General features: G+C 38.1%; 1 non-coding gene across 1 annotated transcript; it reads right to left on the reverse strand.

Annotated features, from left to right (window-relative positions):
- Window positions 1-14,608: 14,608 nt before the first annotated feature.
- On the reverse strand, window positions 14,609-14,716 carry LOC130983448 (small nucleolar RNA R71). Its single transcript, XR_009087439.1, has one exon. It is a non-coding gene; the product is annotated as a small nucleolar RNA R71 (small nucleolar RNA).
- Window positions 14,717-21,383: the final 6,667 nt, after the last annotated feature.

Raw genomic sequence — 21,383 nt, forward strand, 5'->3', positions numbered from 1 at the left:
CAAGACACTCCAAGGCTGTCTCATTTCTTCATTTTGGCCGAAAATAACAAGAGAGAAAAGAGAGAAACTTTCATGAACACTTAATCTTCAAAGCTTGATTTCTTCTGAACTAAAACTCAAATCAAAACTCCGATTTCACCAAAGTGATCATCTCTTCTTCCTCTACATAACCATATAACATATCAAGGCTGGAAATAAGGTGAGATGGCTGTCTCCCTCCCTCTTCAATTCGGTTTTCAAGGAAAACCATGCAAAACATGTGTTTTCTTGATGTTTTTCCTTAGGAATCATGCTTAACTTGACTTGAGGGCCAAGAAACGTTAATTTCCAGCAACTATAAGGTGAGAAATCCCTTCCTAACATGCTGAGTGAGATTTGGTCTATTGAGAGTTTTTGGATCTAAAGATGTTCTTGATGTGATTTAGAAGGAAAAAGTGCTTAAGGACCACCTGAATGTCTAACCGGATTTGGAGCAACAAATCAAGGTAGGGTTTGACGAATTTAATCTTGATTGATTGTGTTTGAGTTGTGTGATTATGATATGGTTTGGCTGTGCTTGAAATTGATTGTTTATATGAGTAATTCTTGTTGAAAATTTGGTGAAATTTTGATGAAATTTGATGAAATTCAAGCTTTAAAGTTCATGTTCTTGGGGCAGCTGGAAAAACGAAACCCTAGGCTTAAATTGGGGTTCAATTTGTGTTAAAATCATGTAGAAAAGATGGGGTTTTAGTAGCTGCTAATTTATCATGAATTTTGGTAAAAATCAGTTGCTGAAAAGATTGAAAACGGGTAAAAATAGAGAAAGAATCTGAAGAATATACGAAAAACATGAAGAACACTTTGAGTGTGATAAAGAACAATGAAGAACAGGTTTTAGATATTAGAAAGGGCAAGGAAGTAATTATTTTAGTGTTTGAGGGGTAATTTGGTAATTTCTGAAAGTTAGGGTGGTTAAAGTAGAAATATTAAAAGTTACGGGTGGTAAAAATTAAATTTTAAAGGTTAAAAGTAAAAGGTAAGTTAATTTTCGAAAATATATTAATAAAATAATAAATAATAATAAAATATTAAATAATAATATTTAATTAAAAATAATATTTTAATAAAAATAATAAAATATTGCGGAAAAGGTAGTTTTCTGTAAAAGTTTTAAAAAGACAACTTTAAGCGCAGAATCTCATAATTACCTTCATAAAACACTTAGGGAGTGGTAAAAATATATTAGTGAGGCGAAGATAAAGGAAAGTTAAAAAGTTAAAGAAGAGATAAAAATCAAGAAAAAGTCTGTAAAGTATTAATGACAGAAAAACAGACAGAAATTAGTGAACGAACTTGGGCAACATAGTTAGTCCTTGAGTTGCGACTAGGGTTAGGTATAATATAAAAATTTAAACTGTTTCAGTATAGACTTAATGAACCTATACTTGGGACAGACTAACTATTCATACCAAAATTTACATAAGCTTTAAATACACACGGTAAACAGAGAAATCAGAGCAGAGTAGAGAGACACAAAGAACAGAGTAATCTGCGCAGAGTAAAGAGACAATGAGAAAAGAGTAATATAACAAAGAGAATAGAGGAGAATAGTGTAAGAATAAAGAGTTAAGCCTTGTGGCATGATGTTCTGTTGTATGTTTATCTGCTGCTTTTCCATTGGCCCTTGAGGTCCTGTAGGCCCAAGTTCACCTACAGTGAGTTGTTATTCCTGTAGGCCGAAATTCACCTACAGTGAATATCAATTGTGTATCTCAGGGTGTTGCTCCTGTAGGCCAAAGTTTACCTACAGAGAGTTGTGATACCTATAAGCCGAAGTTCACTTACAGGGGCGCTATTTCTGTAAGCTGAAGTTCACTTACAGAGGTGCCATTTTTGTAGGCCGAAGTTCACCTACAGAAAGTTGTTCTGTTGTATTTAGACTATTCCTGTAAGCCGAAGTTCACTTATGGGAGTGCTGTTTCTGTAGGCCGAAGTTCACCTACAGAAATAAAGCCATATCTGGGACTAGTTCCTGGGTAATGTCGGGTTGCAGGGTGTAAACCGACACGTGAGCTCATGGCCTGCATAGGACAGACATGCATCACACTTGGTTGTGCATTTTCTCTATTATGATTGTTGCATGAATGTATGCTTTCTTTGTTTGTATTCTATTCTCTATGTCTGTGTTTGTGTTATTTTCTTGTATTTTTCTATTTGTGTTTTGCTATCTATTTTCTCTATCTTCTCTATTTATCTGTCTTCTATTTACTGCTTTTCTATATTCTATTATTTGTCTACCAAATAATACAGAATTAATGAACGTAACTAATAACCCCGGCCTTACTAAGAACTCCCCAGTTCTTACCCCTTCTCTCTCCCTTCCCCCTTCAGATGGAAGCAGGAGTACCCTTTTGTAACCTACTGATAACCGTTTCGCAAAAAGGATTCCGCTCTAGATAGTCTTCTGAGTCTAGAGTGAACTTTGTTACCTGTTTATATGTATATACTGTGAGACCAGCCAGTGTCTGCACCCCGTTTGTACGTGAACTTTAACCTAAATCCTGTGTACAAGACTCCTGTTATATGGTTACTTGATGAGGTACCAGAGAAACGTCACATGGCAATGTCTGATTGTGCAGAGGAGTAACAGATGATGTTCTACCTTTTGATGACGTTCCACCTGACTTGAGTTTTGAAGACCTAGAATGTACTTTCCCTCGCTTTAGTAATTTAGAGGGACTAGGTAAGTATAGAGTCTAGGCTAGCCTGGGTGCCAGCTTAGGGACTTCTTGAACAGGTCAGGGCCTGGGATGTTGTATGTATATATATGTATATAGTTATTATCTAGCTATGTCTAGGGGTGTTCTAACTAAAAGTCTATACTCTAATAAAGGCTGGATCACCGAATATTGTCAACTTCTTGTGATGTATTTATGTATGGTTGTTTATAAATGTTTTATATATTATCAGTTGTGAATTGATTATGAATGATACTGTTTGTTAATCCAAATGTTTTTTAATAAAAAGTACCTCGTAAAATAACTACTTTTTTAACAACGAATCAGGGTCATATAATAAATAATAGATAATAATTAGGTAGAAAGTTGGTAGCATTCAGTTTCTAGTATGATCATGACGTACCAGAAATTGGGTCGTTACATATGGCGAATTGAAATTGATTGGATCCTAATTCCTTGGCAATCCAATCTCTCTAATCACAATCAATATTGCCAATTCCTTAATCTAATTGTCATGAGAAGAGGTTAAGTACATGTCTCTCATCCATAAGCCACACAAACTCTCAAGATCTCAATTCCTCCCGAATAGTGTTGATCAAGAGAGCTGTGAGAAACAAAGCTTTAATTCTAACTTCCATGATTCCCCTTCTGAGGCTCACATGGAAATTCACAGATCCAAACCCCCTTCCGGAGTGAGTGGATCTCAATCAACACAGAAGTTATTTCTTAGCTATTGATGAGCGGATAATTTATATGCTTTTTGTCATTGTTCTTAGGTAGTTTTTAGTAAGTTTTAGTTACTTTTTAGTATATTTTTATTAGTTTTTATGCAAAAAATCACATTTCTGGACTTTACTATGAGTTTGTGTCTTTTTTTGAGATTTTAGATATTTTCTGGCTGAAATTGAGGGATCTGAGCAAAAATCTTATTCAGAGGCTGAGAAAGGACTGCAGATGCTGTTGGATTCTGACCCTCCTGCACTCGAAGTAGATTTTCCGGAGCTACAGATGCCCAAATGGCGCGCTCTTAATTACGTTGGAAAGTAGACATCTTGGGCTTTCCATCAATGTATAATAGTCCATACTTTGCTTGAGATTTGATGGCCTAAACTGGCGTCCAAACACCTACCAGAGACCCTTTTTCTGGCGTAAAACGCCAGAACTAGCACTAAAGCTGGAGTTAAACGCCCAAACTGGCACCCAAGCTGGCATTTAACTCCAAGAAGAGCCTATGCACGTGAAAGCTTCAATGCTTAGCCCAAGAACACACCAAGTGGGCCCCGGAAGTGGATTTCTGCACTTAGTTACTCATTTTCTGTAAACCTAGTTTACTTGTTTAGTATAAATAGTACTTTTTACTATTGTATTCATTTCTTTGGATGACTTTTTGATCCTTTGATCAGGTCTTCTTCTCCTGTTTTTGAATTCTTATGCCATTTGGGAAGCTAGCCATTCGGCCATGCCTAGACCTTTTGTTCTTATGTATTTTCAATGGTGGAGTTTCTACACCACATAGATTAAGGTGAGGCGCTCTGCTGTTCCTCATAAAGTAATGCAAGTACTATTGTTTTTCCTTCAATTCATGTCTACTTCTTCTCCAAGATATACTCTTGTACTTAATTCAGTTAAGTCAGACTGAAGGGGTGATCCGTGACAATCACCCACTATCTTCAGTACTCGCTTAGCCAAGATATGCGTGCCTGACAACCACAAGCGGTCTACAAGATGTTCAACGTAGTCATTGGATGCCAGCTGGAGTATATTCTCTTGGGTCTCTGATCCATATGTTTGACTAGCATCTCCTGACAACAGAACATTCAAATCAGTGAGATTAGAACCTTCGTGGTATAGGCTAGAAACAATTGGCAGCATTCCTGAGATCCAGAAAGTCTAAACCTTGTATGTGGTATTCTGAGTAGGATCTGGGAGGGGATGACTATGACGAGCTTCAAACTCGTGACTGTTGGGCGCAGTGACAGTACGCAAAAGGATCAATGGATCTTATTCCAACACAAGTGAGAACCGACAGACGATTAGCCCTGCGGTGAGAATCGTAGCCCGGCCATTTTCACTGAGAAGACGGATGGTAGCCATTGACAATGGTGATCCACCAACTTACAACTTGCCATGGAAAGGAGTGCTCATGATTGGATGGAAGTAATAGTGATGCAGAGGTTCAGAAGCAACAAAGCATCTCCAAATGCTTATCTAAAATTCCTACCAATGAATTACATAAGTATCTCTATTTTATTTTAAGTTTTATTTATCTATTAATCATCAAAATCTCATAACCATTTGAATCCGCCTGACTGAGATTTACAAGATGACCATAGCTTGCTTCAGGCCGACAATCTCCGTGCGATCTAACCTTACTCACGTAAGGTATTACTTGGACGACCGAGTGCACTTGCTGGTTAGTTGTGCGGAGTTATGAAAAGTGTGATCACAATTTCGTGCACCAAGTTTTTAGCGCCGTTGCCAGGGATTGTTCGACTTTGCACAACTGACGGTTCATCTTGTTGCTTAGATTGGGTAATTTTATTTTATATTTTAAGCTTTTTGTTTTTATTTTCAAAAAACACAAAAAAATTTAATTAAATCATAAAAACCAAAACCATTTTGTGTTTTCTGTTTGAGTCTAGTGTGAAATTTTAAGTTTGGTGTCAATTGCATGTTTTTTAATTCTCTTAAGTTATCGAAAAAAAAAATTCATGCATTGTGTTCTTCATTGATCTTCAAGTTGTTCTTGATGATTTTCCTTGTTCTGATCTTTAAATTCTCCCGTTTTATGTCTTTTCCTATTTTTCATATGCATTTTCAAATTCATAGTGTCTAAACATTAAAAATTTCTATGTTTGGTGTCTTGCATATCTTTCTTTTCTTAAAAATTTTCAAAAATATATCCTTGATGTTCATCATGATCTTTAAAGTGTTCTTAGTGTTCATCATGACATTCAAAGTGTCCTTGCATGCATTACTTGTTTTAATCTTTCATTTTTATGTTTTATTTTATTTTGTTATTTTTCTCTCTTGATGCGCGAAAAACATGTCTCTCAATAAATCTCTCTTCGGCAAGTATACCGAATTGTCATCAAGTAATAACTCACAAAAGAGTGAGGTCAAATCCCAGAGAGATTAACGGATTAAGCAATCAATGGTTAATTGATTATCCTAGTTAGACGAATCATATTGGAGTGATAAGCAACAAGGAAATGTAAATGGCATAAAAGTAAAGAAAGCAATAAAGTGTAGAGAAGTAAAATGGCAAGAAAAGTAAATGTAAGAACTAAAAATAAAATGAACATTGGGATCAAGAGATATTGCAATCCTCCAGATCAAGTTCATTCTCATCTTCTTCCTCAATCAATGCATTCATTGATCTCCTTGGCAATCTTAAGTGACTGGATCCCAATTCCTTGGAATTCTATCTCTCAAATCTTGATCAATAGCAATTCCTTGGTCAATTGCTCATGAGAAGAAATGAAGTATGGTCATTGATTATACCACATGCATTCCCAAATCAAGTGTTGGTAGGATTATAGTCACATATCCATCCAAACCCAATTTGGTCCAACATGAGAAAGCATTTCTAGCATGATCTCTTCATTCCTCTTCCAAGGTTCAGAAGAGATCCAAGTATAAATAGCTTCTTTTCCAAGATAACTACCCAATTGGATGAAGATCGAAAGCTCTTTAGTAAAATCAAGAGAAAAGATAGAAGAAGAAGAATGAAAACTAATATTGATCCATTGTATCACAATAGAGCTCTCTAACCCAATGGAAAGAGTTAGTTGATCATTACTCTACAAAAATAGAAAATAAAGAAAGTGCAGAAAAGTAAAGATGAAGATTAAAACTAAAATGACAACTTCAAAATTCATAAATGAAAAGTACACAGAAAAGAAAGAGAAGGAAAAGTGTGTGAGGGGAGGGAGTCCAAAGACCCCTCTTCAATCCCCCAATTCCAGAATTAGTCCCGTCCCCCCCTTTTCAAAGTAAAAACTAAGGCCTTTATATAGGCTCTACTAAATTACAAAATGAAATTAAAAACAAATTACAATTAAATGAAAATTCCTATTCTAGATGCTTCTTGTGGCCTTGATTAGTTGACACTTGTGGGCTTGCTTCCTTGAGGTTGGGTGATCCTTGAAAGAGAAGTGAATCAAGTTGAGGTCCAGGTGCTAAAGTTAGTGCTAAAGTCAGCCACACTAACGCTACAAGTGTGGCGTTAGTGCTAAAGTTATTGTGGTTAACGTTGCACTTGCTGCCCAGTTGGTGTTTTTGGGGCTTAAAAGATGCCTCTTGTTTGTGCTTCAATTTCATGCCCACTATAAAGTATTATATATCGTTGGAAAGCTCTGAATGTCAGCTTTCTAAAGCAACTAGAATCACCTCAATTGGATCTCTATAACTAAAGTTATGCTCATTTGAAGTGGACATGGTCGCTGGCATAGTGGCTAGCGTTAATGGAAAACGTGAGTCCCGATAACGCTAGCGACCAAGGGCTTAATATTTCCAGGTTCTGAAGCTCAAAATCAATGTCCACCCGATACTATTATATATTTTTGGAAAGCTCTAGATGTCTAATTTTCAACCCCATTGGAAGCGCATCATTTGGAGATCTACAACTCGAGTTACACTTTTTGGAAGGTGAAGAGGTCAGTTGGCCTTACTACAGGTTGATACCATGTTCATCTTTGCACTTTTGGCGCAGGTTTTCTCCCTCAAATTTAGAGTCAATCATGTAGTACCATATATGCTTGGAAAGCTTTAGAAACCTACTTTTCAATGCCACTGGAATCACCTCATTTGGAGCTTTGTGGCTCATGTTATGCGTGTTTGAAGAAGGCATGGTCAGGCTGCCAGGTGGGACTTTTGCCTACCTTAACTTCCACGTTAACTTAACGTGGAAGTTAACGTGGGTCTTTTTTTGCCTCGCCAACGTTAGTGGCACTCACTTTTTCCACTAACGTTGGCATCTCCCTTTCCTTCCACTTTAACTACCACGTTAACTTAGTTAACGTGGCTGTTAACGTGGGTCTTTTTGCTTCGCCAACATTAGTGGCACTCACTTTTTCTTCCAACATTGGCATATACCCCTTTCCTTCCACGTTAACTTCCACGTTAATGTAGTTAACGTGGAAGCTAACGTAGGTCTTCATTGCTTCGCAAACGTTAGTGGCGTTCACCTTTTTCACTAACGTTCCATGCTCTCCTTCTTCAAAGTTAATGCCACTAACTTTTCTCACTAACGTTGGGGCTTTCCTTCCTTCCACGTTAGTGCCCACGTTAGTGTAACTAACGTAGCCACTAACGTGGCTCTTCTCTTCTTCTTTTGGCCTGAAATCAATCAAACAAAGTGCATCAAAGTCTTGCTCTTAATCATGGGATCATGCATCATCCAATTTATCATTCAATTTATGCATAATTCTCATGAAATCATTCAAAATTCACAATGTTTGCTTGAATCATGGTATGATTGCATTTTCAACCAAATACTTGCTTATTTCCTAAGAAAATGCATGAAACCAACCTAAAGCATACAAAAAATGGCTAGTAAAACTAGCCAAGATGCCCTGGCATCACAACACCAAACTTAAAGCTTGCTTGTCCCCAACCAAGAAAAGAACTATGCACAAAGAATTCTCTTTAATTGGAATGTATTGAAGAATTGCTTATGATGCCTTAGTGGGTGAAGTGACTAAGTGGCAGTGGAGTGAACTCTAATTTGTATGCTTATGCAAGGATTCCAGTGCTCATTAGTCCTTACATTTTGGAAGTCTTAGATCTTAGGACTTTCATTCAAATGATATTATGGAAATCTCTTTATAGATTGTCACCTTGAAGCAGCACTTATTTTCTAGCATTTTTCTTTCCTTGTGGAATTTGGCCTCGACTCTAGGTGTCATGTATCAAAGCGGCTTTTTAAGATAAGCTTTCAATCAATATTCCCAAACCAGTTGGTCTAAGATATTAGGTGTTGAAACACCCCTTAGGATTTACTTGCTCAAGCCTCTCTCTTTGATACAAATCCACCACAAGCATTTAACTAGGACAATAACTCTTTGAGTTCTTGTTTCTTTCTTTTTCTTCCTAGAAATTGATGCTCAGAGCCTTGGGCTTGTTCTTTGTTTTTCTTTTTCTTTTGTTTTCTTTTGTTACTGCTTCTTGGATCAATAGATGTTTGAGAAATTCCATAATACTTCTCTAAACTTCATTTCCTGTCTATGAGCTCCCATGCAAGTTTTCACAAACATGCAACCTCAATACACAATCATACAATCAGAACCTCCACTCCTCTTAATCTTTTGCTTGCCCCATGATTTATAAAATTCTTCAACATTTTCCTTTCAAAAGAATGATTTCTTTGTTGCATTCTTAAAGATATTGGGTACAAGTAAAACTCAAGATGATAATCATGATATCATAGCAACATGTCACAAATCAAATATCAAATTATGCTTATTCACAAGGAGTATCACACATGCATACAAAGAAAATAGAAGACAATCATGCAATTTAAAGTGTTCGAAATAAGTAAGAGGAGAAATAAACTTTACCACCTTGTAGTTTATCTTCATTGTTGTTGCCCTTTTCCTCCTATTCTTTTCCTTCCCCCACCAAACTTAGAATGCTTGCTTATACTCAAGCAACAATTAAAATAGTAGTGATGGAGTCTATGATGGATCATGAATGTCTTAGAAAGAAGTGTGAGTATGCATTTGTTTTAGCAAGCCAGATTAAGGATACAATAAAGGCACAAGAGATACAAACAAAGACATTTTGATTGCATTAATAAGTGGTGTGCTTGGTACCTTGCATGAAAAATAAGTGGCAACACCAAACTTAGTGTGACACTCTCAATTTAGAATGTTGCAAGTACCCAGTGAAGATTGAGAATGAAATTGTTGCATGGCAACACCAAACTTAGAATGCAATCATATGCCAAATTATTGAAAGTAAACTAAGCTAGGAAAGAAAATGTTACCTACGGTTGGGTTGCCTCCCAACAAGCGCTCTTTTAATGTCATTAGCTTGACATGTTGTTCACGACTTTCTTCCTCTTCTTCCAGTTTGTTAAGAGGAATGACCTCAAGATGAAAAAGGAGCCAGTTAATGCCCCTTGCTTCGAGTGCCTCTCCCCAGCAAGCTTTCTTTTGTTGTTAGCTTGAGGAAACTTGCTTGATGGGGTAGTGGTGGGATGGCTTTTGGTTGACCTTTTCTTCTTCATGGATATTGTCCTTCTTTTCTTGGTCACCATCCTCTTTTTGTTGCTTTTGTTGATTGCCTTCACCACCTTGATTTCAGGACTTGAGTGTTGTTTGATGGTTAGAGCATCCTCTTCATCAAAAGCTTCTTGACTTGGTGGTTCAATGAACTCACCCTTTATGCAACTCTCTGTTTCATTGGAGTGTGGGCTCCCTTGATTGACTTCATCCCTTGTTCTTGACCGTTGAATGCACTCCTCTATTTCTAGAGGGAGTGAAGTGGTCTCTCTTTGTGATTTCAGCTCTTCAATAAATTGTTCTTCAGAATAGAGTTCTGCATTCTGTCTCAATTTTTCTTCATGGTCCCTTTCTTCTATTTTCTCCTCTTCGATTGTCTTCATTATTTTTTCACGGCAGAGTTCTATCCTAGTGAGTATATCTTCTTCTCTACTTCTTTTGAGTTCTTCAAGGATGAGTTCCATCCTAGCAAGTCTATCTAAAGGAGGTTGGGTAGGTTGTAATGGTTGGTTGTTTTGTGGTTGTGTGTTCTGAAATTGGTATGAGTCTTATGGGTAGTGGATTGAGTTTTGTGGATGATGAAATGAATTGTATGGATTTTGGACAGACCTTTGTGCTGAGGCATACTCAAATGATGAAGAATTTAGGCGTGTAAAACTTGGAGGTGAGGTTGTATAATTGAGAGGTGATGGCTCTTAATGAATGGGGTATGAATGAGTGAAATCTCTTTGATTTTGATCTTCCCAGCCACAACTTGAGTAGTGATCAATTTCACCAAAATATGGACCATTTTGTGGCCCTGGGAAGCACCTCATTTCATGTTCTTGATATTCCCAACCACCATTATCATAATAACATGAATTATTTTGTGGTAGTGAGAAGTATCCCATGTAACTTGATTGACCAAAAGATGATCTATACTCCATTTTTCTTCAAAATACTCTGTACCAAACAACAATCACCAAGACAAAAGAGATTTGGATTTCCCTTTGTCACAGATGAGGAAATCCCCATTGAGGCAATATCACAAACAGTTAGTTAGCAAAAGAAAATAAAGAAACAAAAGAAAACAAAGACAAAAGAAAAGTGTCTAATCTAGTAAATCAATCAACCGGCAGTTTGTTAATCACAATTAATCCCCGGCAACGGCGCCATAAACTTGATGCGCGGAAAACATGTCTCTCAACAAATCTCCCTTCGGCAAGTATACCGAATTGTCGTCAAGTAATAACTCACAAAAGAGTGAGGTCGAATCCCACTGAGATTAACGGATTAAGCAATCAATGGTTAATTGATTATCCTAGTTAGACGAATCATATTGGAGTGATAAGCAACAAGAAAATGTAAATGGCATAAAAGTAAAGAAAGCAATAAAGTGCAGAGAAGTAAAATGGCAAGAAAAGTAAATGTAAGAACTAAAAATAAAATGAACATTGGGATCAAGAGATATTGCAATCCTCCAGATCAAGTTCATTCTCATCTTCTTCCTCAATCAATGCATTCATTGATCTCCTTGGCAATCTTAAGTGATTGGATCCCAATTCCTTGGAATTCAATCTCTCAAATCTTGATCAATAGCCAATTCCTTGGTCAATTGCTCATGAGAAGGGATGAAGTATGGTCACTGATTATTCCACATGCATTTCCAAATCAAGTGTTGGTAGGATTATAGTCACATATCCATCCAAACCCAATTTGGTCCAGCATGAGAAAGCATTTCTAGCATGATCTCTTCATTCCTCTTCCAAGGATCAGAAGAGATCCAAGTATGAATAGCTTCTTTCCAAGATAACTACCCAATTGGATGAAGATCGAAAGCTCTCTAGTAAAATCAAGAGAAAAGATAGAAGAAGAAGAATGAAAACTAATATTGATCCATTGTATCACAATAGAGCTCTCTAACCCAATGGAAAGAGTTAGTTGATCATTGCTCTACCAAAATAGAAAAGAAAGAAAGTACAGAAAAGTAAAGATGAAGATTAAAACTAAAATGACAACTTCAAAAATTCATAAATGAAAAGTACAAAGAAAAGAAAGAGAAGGAAAAGTGTGTGAGGGGAGGGAGTCCGAAGACCCCTCTTCAATCCCCCAATTCCAGAATCAGTCCCGTCCCCCCCTTTTCAAAGTAAAAACTAAGGCCTTTATATAGGCTCTCCTAAATTACAAAATGAAATTAAAAGCAAATTACAATTAAATGAAAATTCCTATTTTAGATGCTTCTTGTGGCCTTGATTGGTTGACACTTGTGGGCTTGCTTGGTTGACACTTGTGGGCTTGCTTCCTTGAGGTTGGGTGGTCCTTGAAAGAGAGGTGAATCAAGTTGAGGTCCAGGTGCTAAAGTTAGTGCTAAAGTTAGCCACACTAACGCTACAAGTGTGGCGTTAGTGCTAAAGTTATTGTGGCTAACGTTGCACTTGCTGCCCAGTTGGTGTTTTTGGGGCTTAAAAGATGCCTCTTGTTTGTGCTCCAATTTCATGCCCACTATATAGTATTATATATCGTTGGAAATCTCTAAATGTCAACTTTCTAACGCAACTAGAATCACTTCAATTGGATCTCTATAACTAAAGTTATGCTCATTTGAAGTGGACATGGTCGCTGGCATAGTCGCTAGCGTTAATGGAAAACGTGAGTCCCGATAACGCTAGCGACCAAGGGCTTAATATCCAGGTTCTGGAGCTCAAAATCAATGTCCACCCCATACTATTATATATTGTTGGAAAGCTCTAGATGTCTACTTTCCAACCCCATTGAAAGTGCATCATTTGGAGATCTACAACTCGAGTTACACGTTTTGGAAGGTGAAGAGGTCAGTTGGCCTTACTACAGGTTGATACCATGTTCATCTTTGCACTTTCGGCGCAGGTTTTCTCCCTCAAATTTAGTGTCAATCATGTAGTTCTATATATTCTTAGAAAGCTCAAGAATCCTACTTTCCAATGCCACTGGAATCACCTCATTTGGAGCTTTGTGGCTCAAGTTATGCATGTTTGAAGAAGGCATGGTCAGGCTGCCAGGTGAGACTTTTGCCTACGTTAACTTCCATGTTAACTTAGTTAATGTGGAAATTAACGTGGGTCTTTTTTTGCCTCACCAACGTTAGTAGCACTCACTTTTTCCACTAACTTTGGCATCTCCCTTTCCTTCCACATTAACTACCACGTTAACTTAGTTAACGTGGCTGTTAACGTGGGTCTTTTTGCTTCGCCAACGTTAGTGGCACTCACTTTTTCCACTAACGTTGGCATATACCCCTTTCCTTCCACGTTAACTTCCACGTTAATGTAGTTAACGTGGAAGCTAACGTAGGCCTTCTTTGCTTCGCAAACGTTAGTGGCATTCACCTTTTCCACTAACGTTCCATGCTCTCCTTCTTCAAAGTTAATGCCACTAACTTTTCTCAGTAACGTTGGGGCTTTCCTTCCTTCCACGTTAGTGCCCACATTAGTGTAACCAACGTAGCCACTAACGTGGCTCTTCTCTTCTTCTTTTGGCCTGAAATCAATCAAACAAAGTGCATCAAAGTCTTGCCCTTAATCATGGGATCATGCATCATCCAATTTATCATTCAATTTATGCATAATTCTCATGAAATCATTCAAAATTCACAATGTTTTCTTGAATCATGGTATGATTGCATTTTCAACCAAATACTTGCTTATTTCCTAAGAAAATGCATGAAACCAACCTAAAGCATACAAAAAATGGCTAGTAAAACTAGCCAAGATGCCCTGGCATCACCTCTTTTCATTAAAAATTCAAAAATAAAAAATATCTCTTTTCATGTATATAATACAGTGAAATGAAGATTCAGAACATACAATAGAGGAATCACAAAGAAAAAGCTGGGTGTTTAGAAAAATGCCAAGTAAGGAAGGAATTCTGGCGTTAAACGCTAGCCAGGGTATCTGGCTGGGCATTAAACACTCAAAGAGGTAGCATTCTGGGCGTCAAACGCCAGGATGACACAGGGGAGGTAATTTTGTTTCAAATTTAAATTTTTTTTGTCAAATTTTCAAGTTTTAAATCATAATTTTAAAATCTTATCTTTCCACATTTTCAAAAATCCTTGCTAACAATTAATGTTTTGATTTAAAAATTTCAAGTTTGTTACTTTCTTGTTAAGAAAGGTTCAATCTTTGAATTCTAGAATCATATCTTTTAATTTCTTGTTAGTCAATTCATCAATTTTTTAAAAAAAATCAAATCTTTTTCAATCATATATTTTCAATCATATCTTTTTAAAAGCAAATCTTTTTCAATCAAATCTTTTTCAACAATGCTAAAGATGCAAGGAAGATGCTTGGTGACTATACTGCACCCACTTCCAACCTCTATAGAAAAAGCATCTCAATTCCTACCATTGGAGCAAACAACTTTGAGCTTAAGCCTCAATTAATTTCTCTAATGCAGCAGAATTGCAAGTTTCATGGACTTCTATCGGAAGATCCTCATCAGTTCTTAGCTAAATTCTTGCAAATCTGTGATACTGTTAAGACCAATGGGGTTGATCTCGAGGTCTACAGACTTATGCTTTTTCCCTTTGCTGTGATAGACAGAGCTAGAACATGGTTAGACTCACAACCTAGAGAAAGCCTGAACTCATGGGACAAGCTGGTCAATGCTTTCATGACCAAGTTCTTTCCACCTCAAAAGATGAGCAAGCTTAGAGTGAAAGTCCAAACCTTCAAAAAGAAGGATGGTGAATCCCTCTATGAAGCTTGGGAAAGATAAAAGCAATTAACCAAAAGTTGTCCTTTTGACATGCTTCCAAAATGGAGCATCGTATGCATATTCTATGATGGTCTGTCTGAAGTGTCTGAAAATCCTGCAGAAGCCCAGGAACCCATTGAGATAGTTGCAAATAACCAGTTCATGTACACTTCTGAAAGAAATCCTGTGAATAATGGGATGACTCAGAAGAAAGGAGTTCTTGAGATTGATACTCTGAATGCCATATTGGCTCAGAACAAAATATTGACTCAGCAAGTCAATATGATTTCTCATAATCTGACTGGATTGCAATCTGCATCCGACAATGCTAAAGAAGCCCCCTCTGAAGGAGAAGCTTATGACCCTGAGAATCCTGCAATGGAAGAGGTGAATTACATGGTAGAATCCTATGGAAACACTTATAATCCTTCATGGAGAAATCATCCGAATTTCTCATGGAAGGATCAACAGAAGCCTCAACAAGGCTTCAACAACAATAATGGTGGGAGAAATAAGTTTGGCAATAGCAAACCTTTTCCATCATCTTATCAGCAACAGACAAAGATTTCTATGCAGAGCCTCTTTGGCTTAGAAAACATAGTCTCTGATCTATCTAAGACCACTCTCAGTTTCATAAATGAAACAAGGTCCTCCATCAGAAATTTGGAGGCACAAGTAGGTTAGCTGAGTAAAAGAGTTATTGAAACTCCTCCTAATACTCTTCCAAGCAATACAGAAGAGAATCCCAAAAGAGAGTGCAAGGCCATAACCATATCCAAAGTGGCCGATCCTAGAGAGAGTGAAAAAGCATAGATTTCCAATGAGGAAAACCATGCTGGACATCCACTGACCAATAAGGCGTTCCCTAATGAGGAACCAAAGGAATCTGAGGCTCATATAGAGACCATAGAGATTCCACTTAACTTAGTATTGCCATTCATGAGCTCTGCTGAGTATTCTTTCTCTGAAGAGGATGAAGATATTACTAAAGAGCAAATTGCTCAGTATCTAGGAGCAATCATGAAGCTGAATGCCAAGTTATTTGGTAATGAGACATGGGAGGATGAACTTCCATTGCTCATCAATGAACTGACTACCTGGATTCAGCAGACATTACCTCAGAAGAAACCGGATCCCGGAAAGTTCTTAATACCTTGCACCATAGGCACCATGACCTTTGAAAAGGCTCTGTGTGACCTGGGGTCAGGTATCAACCTCATGCCACTCTCTGTAATGGAGAAACTAGGGATTTTTGAGGTACAAGCTGCAAGAATCTCACTAGATAGGGCAGACAAATCAATAAAACATGCTTATGGACTTGTAGAGGATGTCTTAGTGAAGGTTGAAGGCCTTTGCGTCCCTGCTGACTTTATAACCCTTGACACTGGGAAGGATGAGGATGAATCCATCATCCTTGGAAGACCCTTCCTAGCCACAGCAAGTGCTGTGATTGATGTGGACAGAGGAGAGTTAGTCCTTCAATTGAATGAAGCCTACCTTGTGTACAAAACTCAAGGATCTTCTTCTGTAAACATGGAGAAGAAGCATGAAAAGCTTATCTCAATACAGAGTCAGACAGAGCCCCCACACTCAACTTTTAAGTTTGGTGTTGGAAGGCCATAACCATGCTCTGAGCACCTGTGAAGCTCTGTAAGAGCTTCCTGTCAAGCTATTGACATTAAAGAAGCGCTTATTGGGAGGCAACCCAATTTTATTTATCTATATTAATTACTCTTTTATTTTATTTTCCATTGTTATTATATGTCTTCTTTAGGTTGATGATCATGTGGAGTCACAAAAACAGCTGTAGAATTAAAGCACGAATCAAAAATAGCAAAAAAATAGCACACCCTGGAGGGCGAGCATACTGGCGTTTAAACGCCAGTTAAACGCCAGAAATGGCACACAGACTGGCGTTTAATGCCAGAAAAGGGTGTCCGATTCCTGGTGTCTGGCTGGCGTTAAAAGCTAGTAAGGGTAGCAGAATGGGCGTTTAACGCCTAGTCTGGCAGCATTCTGGGCGTTAAACGCCAGAACTAGCAGCCAGACTAGCGTTTAACGCCAGAGAGGGGCATCAGCCTGGCATTTAATGCTAGAAATGCCACACAGAGGGTGTTTAAATACCAGAAAGATGCAGGGATGAGAAATCCTTGACACCTCAGGATCTGTGGACCCTACAGGATCCTTACCTACCCCAACTCACTCTCACTTCTCTTCACACCTTTCCATAATCTATTCACCACTCACATCCATTCACTATTTCCCATTATACAACTCCTCTACCCCCACTGGTACACAAAATCATGATACACAACTTCGTCCAGCTGACCAGCAAGTGCACTGGGTCGTCCAAGTAATACCTTATGTGAGTAAGGGTCGATCCCACGGAGATTGTCGGCTTGAAGCAAGCTATGGAAACATTTTAAATCTCAATCAGGCGAATTCAAATGGTTATGGGGTTTTGATAATTAAAAGAATAAAATAGAACATAAAATATAATAGAAATACTTATGCAATTCATTGGTGGGAATTTCAGATAAGCGTATGAAGATGCTTTGTTCCCTCTGAGCCTCTTTGTTCCTATTGCCTTCATCCAATCATTCATACTCTTTTTCATGGCAAGCTGTATGTAGGTGGATCACCGTTGTCAATAGCTACCATCCATACTCTCAGTGAAAATGGTCCTCTACAGTTTCCCGCATGGCTAATCATCTGTCGGTTCTTGATCATGTCGGAATAAGATCCATTGATCCTTTTGCACACTGTCACTGTGCCCAGCACTCGCGAGTTTGAAACTCGTCATAGTCATCCCATCCCAGATCCTACTCGGAATACCACAAACAAGGTTTAGGCTTTCTGGACCTCAAGAATGCTGCCCATGTGATTCTAGCTTATACCACGAAGACTCTGATTGCATGGAATGGAAGTTCTATTGTCAGGAGAGCGTCGTGAACCAGGAGGCCAAGAGATACACACTCAAGCTCTCGCAGATAGAACGGAAGTGGTTGTCAGGAACGCGTTCATAAGGGAAGGATGATGATGACTGTCATGGATCATCACATCCACCCAGTTGAAGTACGAGTAAATATCTTAGAACAAGAATAAGCTTGAATTGAATAGAAAACAGTAGTAATTGCATTGATTCATGAGGAACAGCAGAGCTCCACACCTTAATCTATGATGTGTAGAAACTCCATCGTTAAAAATACATAAGAACAAGGTCTAGGCATGACCGAATGGCCAGCCTCCCAAAAGTGACCAAAAGATCAAAAGATGATCCAAAGATGAAAATACAATAGTAAAAGGTCCTATTTATACAGAACTAATAACCTAGGGTTTATAGAATTAAGTAAATGATGCAGAAATCCACTTCTGGGGCCCACTTGGTGTGTGCTTAGACTGAGCATTGAAGCTTTCACTTGCATAGGCTTCTCTTGGAGTTAAACGACAGCTTTGGTGCCAGTTTGGGCGTTTAACTGCAGCTTTTATGCCAGTTTGGGCGTTTTACGCCAGAATTTTTATGCTGACTTGGAACGGCAGTTTGAGCCATCAAATCCCGAGTAAAGTATTAACTATTATACATTCTTAGAAAGCCCAAGATGTCTAATTTCCAACACAATTCAGAGCGTGCCAATTGGGCTTTTGCAGCTCCAGAAAATCCATTTCGAGTGCAGGGAGGTCAGAATCCAACAACATCTGCAGTCCTTTTTCAGCCTCTGAATCATATTTTTGCTTAGGTCCCTCAATTTTAGCCAGAAAATACCTGAAATCATAGAAAAACACACAAACTCATAGTAAAGTCCAGAAATGTGAATTTTTCATAAAAACTAATAAAAATATACTAAAAACTAACTAAATCATACTAAAAACTACCTAAAAACAATGCCAAAAAGCGTATAAATTATCTGCTCATCACAACACCAAACTTAAATTGTTGCTTGTCCCCAAGCAACTGAAAATAAAATAAGATAAAAAGAAGATAATATACAATGAATCTCACAATATCATTGAAACTTAGTCCCAATTAGATGAGCGGGGCTAGTAGCTTTTTGCTTCTGAACATTTTTTGCATCTCACTTGATTCTTTGAAATTCAGAATGATTGGCATCTATTGGAACTCAGAATTTTGGATAGTGTTATTGATTCTCCTAGTTCAGTACGTTGATTCTTGAACACAGCTACTTTATGAGTCTTGGTCGTGACCCTAAGCACTTTGTTTTCCAATATTACCACCGGATACATAAATGCCACAGACACATAACTGGGTGAACCTTTTCAGATTGTGACTCAGCTTTGCTAAAGTCCCCAGTTAGAGGTGTCCAAATTTCTTAAGCACACTCTTTCTGCTTTGGATCGTGACTTTAACTACTCAATCTCAAGCTTTTCACTTGGACCTACATGCCACAAGCACATGGTTAAGGACAGCTTGATTTAGCCACTTAGGCCAAGATTTTATTCCTTTGGACCCTCTTATCCATTAATGCTCAAAGCCTTGGATCCTCTTTACCCTTGTCTTTTGTTTTAAAGGGCTATTGGCTTTTTCTGCTTGTTTTTCCTTTTTCTTTCTCTCACTTTCTTTTTCACTACTTTTTCTTGCTTCAAGAATCAATTTCATGATTTTTCAGATTATCAATAACATTTCTCAGCCAACAATTTTAACATTCATAAACTTCACTATCAAAAATATGCACTGTTAAACCATTCATTCAGAAAAACAAAAAGTATTGCCACCACATCAAAATAATTAAACTAACTTCAAGATAAAATTTGAAATTCAAGTACTTCTTGTTCTTTTGTAATTAGGCACATTTTTCATTTAAGAGAGGTGAAGGATTCATGGAATTATTCATAGCTTTAAGGCATAGACACTAGACACTAATGATCATGTAATGAAGACACAAACATAGATAGCATATAAAGCATAAAAATCGAAAAACAGAAAAATAAGAACAAGGAAATCAAAGAACGGGTCTGATGTGCGGAAAACGATCCGACACAAAACTCACCGGCAAGTGTACCGGGTCGCATCAAGTAATAATAACTCACATGAGTGAGGTCGATCCCACAGGGATTGAAGGATTGAGCAATTTTAGTTTAGTGGTTGATTTAGTCAAGCGAATTAAGTTTTGGTTGAGTGGTTTGTATTTAATAGAAGCTAAATTGCTTGGAATGTAAAGGGAGAGGGGAGAATTGCAGTAAATTAAAGAGCAGGAAAGTAAACTTGCTGAATCTTAAAGAACAAGAAAGTAAATGACTGAAACTTAAAGTGCAAGAAATGTAAATTGCAGTAACTTAAAACGCAAGTAATATAAATTGCTTGAATGTAAAAGGGATTTGAGGTCTGGGATTTCAGAATCTAAGCAAAGAGAAATCGAATTGCAACAATTAATAGAGCAGAAATTGAATTAGAAGCAATTAGAACTCAAACAGTAAGGAAATTAAGTGCAGCAAAGGTTCACAGAAGAACCAAAAGGAAATTGGGATCTCAGGACTCCAGAGACTAGGTAGCAAAGCCTAGATCTCAATTGCCTTCCCAGATCCAAGTTCTCAAAGCAATTGACAAGAAATTGAAGAAGAAGTAGTAAAGGGAATGTAAATGAATTCAATTATGCAGAAGAGAAATTAAAGAGCTCTTGAGTGGAGATTGAGACAGAATTTCCTCAATTCTTAACACCCAAGACTCAAACAAGAAAAGTAGAATTGCTCGAGCAAGAACGAGGGAGAAGAGAGATCAATTCCCCTCCCTAATTCTCTGAAATCTCGGTCAAGTCTCTCAAAGAAAAGTTGCAAAATTCAAAGCTCCAAAGAAAGTGCAAAATTCAAAAGTCAAGTCAAAAGTCCTAATTACATCAAACTAGCTCCTATTTATACACTTTCTATTCTTGGATCTTGGGATTTGGATGGGCTTTTGATTTGGTGAAGAAATGAATTAAATTGGATTTTTAATCCAATTTTTAGCCCAAGAACAATTGCTTCCAGGAGGCTGCCCTGCCCTTGTGGAGGGTAGGGCAAAAAATTGATGCGTGCGGCCTTGGTGCGAGCGTGGTGTGTGAGTTTGGTGCGCAGGATGCTGCCCTGCCCTCGCGGAGGGCAGGGCAGAAATTTCTGGTGCGCCAATTTGGTGCCTGTACGTGCTGCTGGTGCTGCCGAACCGTCCCTTGGTGTGCCAGTTTGGTGCGTCTGTGCGTGCCACAACAAAATGCTGCCCTGCCCTCGCGGAGGGCAGGGCAGTGTTTCCAAATTAAAGTCCCGTGTTCGAGACTTGGCCGATGCACACGCTACTATTTTTCCTTGGCTTTCTTGGCACCATAATGAGGCCTAGTTCCTTGCTTCCTCATTGTGCCGTGTTCGATTCTTGTGGCAAGCATTGGTAGGCTTTTTCCTTTGATTTATTTTCCATGAAGGCCCGATACTACCATTGTGGAGGGCAGGGCAAGGTTTTTCTCTTCTTTGATCCAAGGCACAATTTTGTGCTCTGCCCTTGTCATGGGCAGGGCAGAGCTGCCTCTTCAAGCCTTGTTTCCTTATGTTGCCCTCCTAGAGGGCAGTCTGCCCTTGTGAAGGGCAATGCTTGCTCCCTTCTTTATGCGCTACGCCTTTTTCTCCTTGGGCCACGCTTTCTCTTTTCTTCTTTTCTTCACCTACAATAAACCAAAACAACCACTCCAAGTATCACTAGATTCACAAGGCTTATAAATCAATTAAAAATCAATTAAATTTAGCT

The sequence above is a fragment of the Arachis stenosperma genome, chromosome 5 (assembly GCF_014773155.1).
Source record: "Arachis stenosperma cultivar V10309 chromosome 5, arast.V10309.gnm1.PFL2, whole genome shotgun sequence".
NCBI lineage: Eukaryota > Viridiplantae > Streptophyta > Magnoliopsida > Fabales > Fabaceae > Arachis > Arachis stenosperma.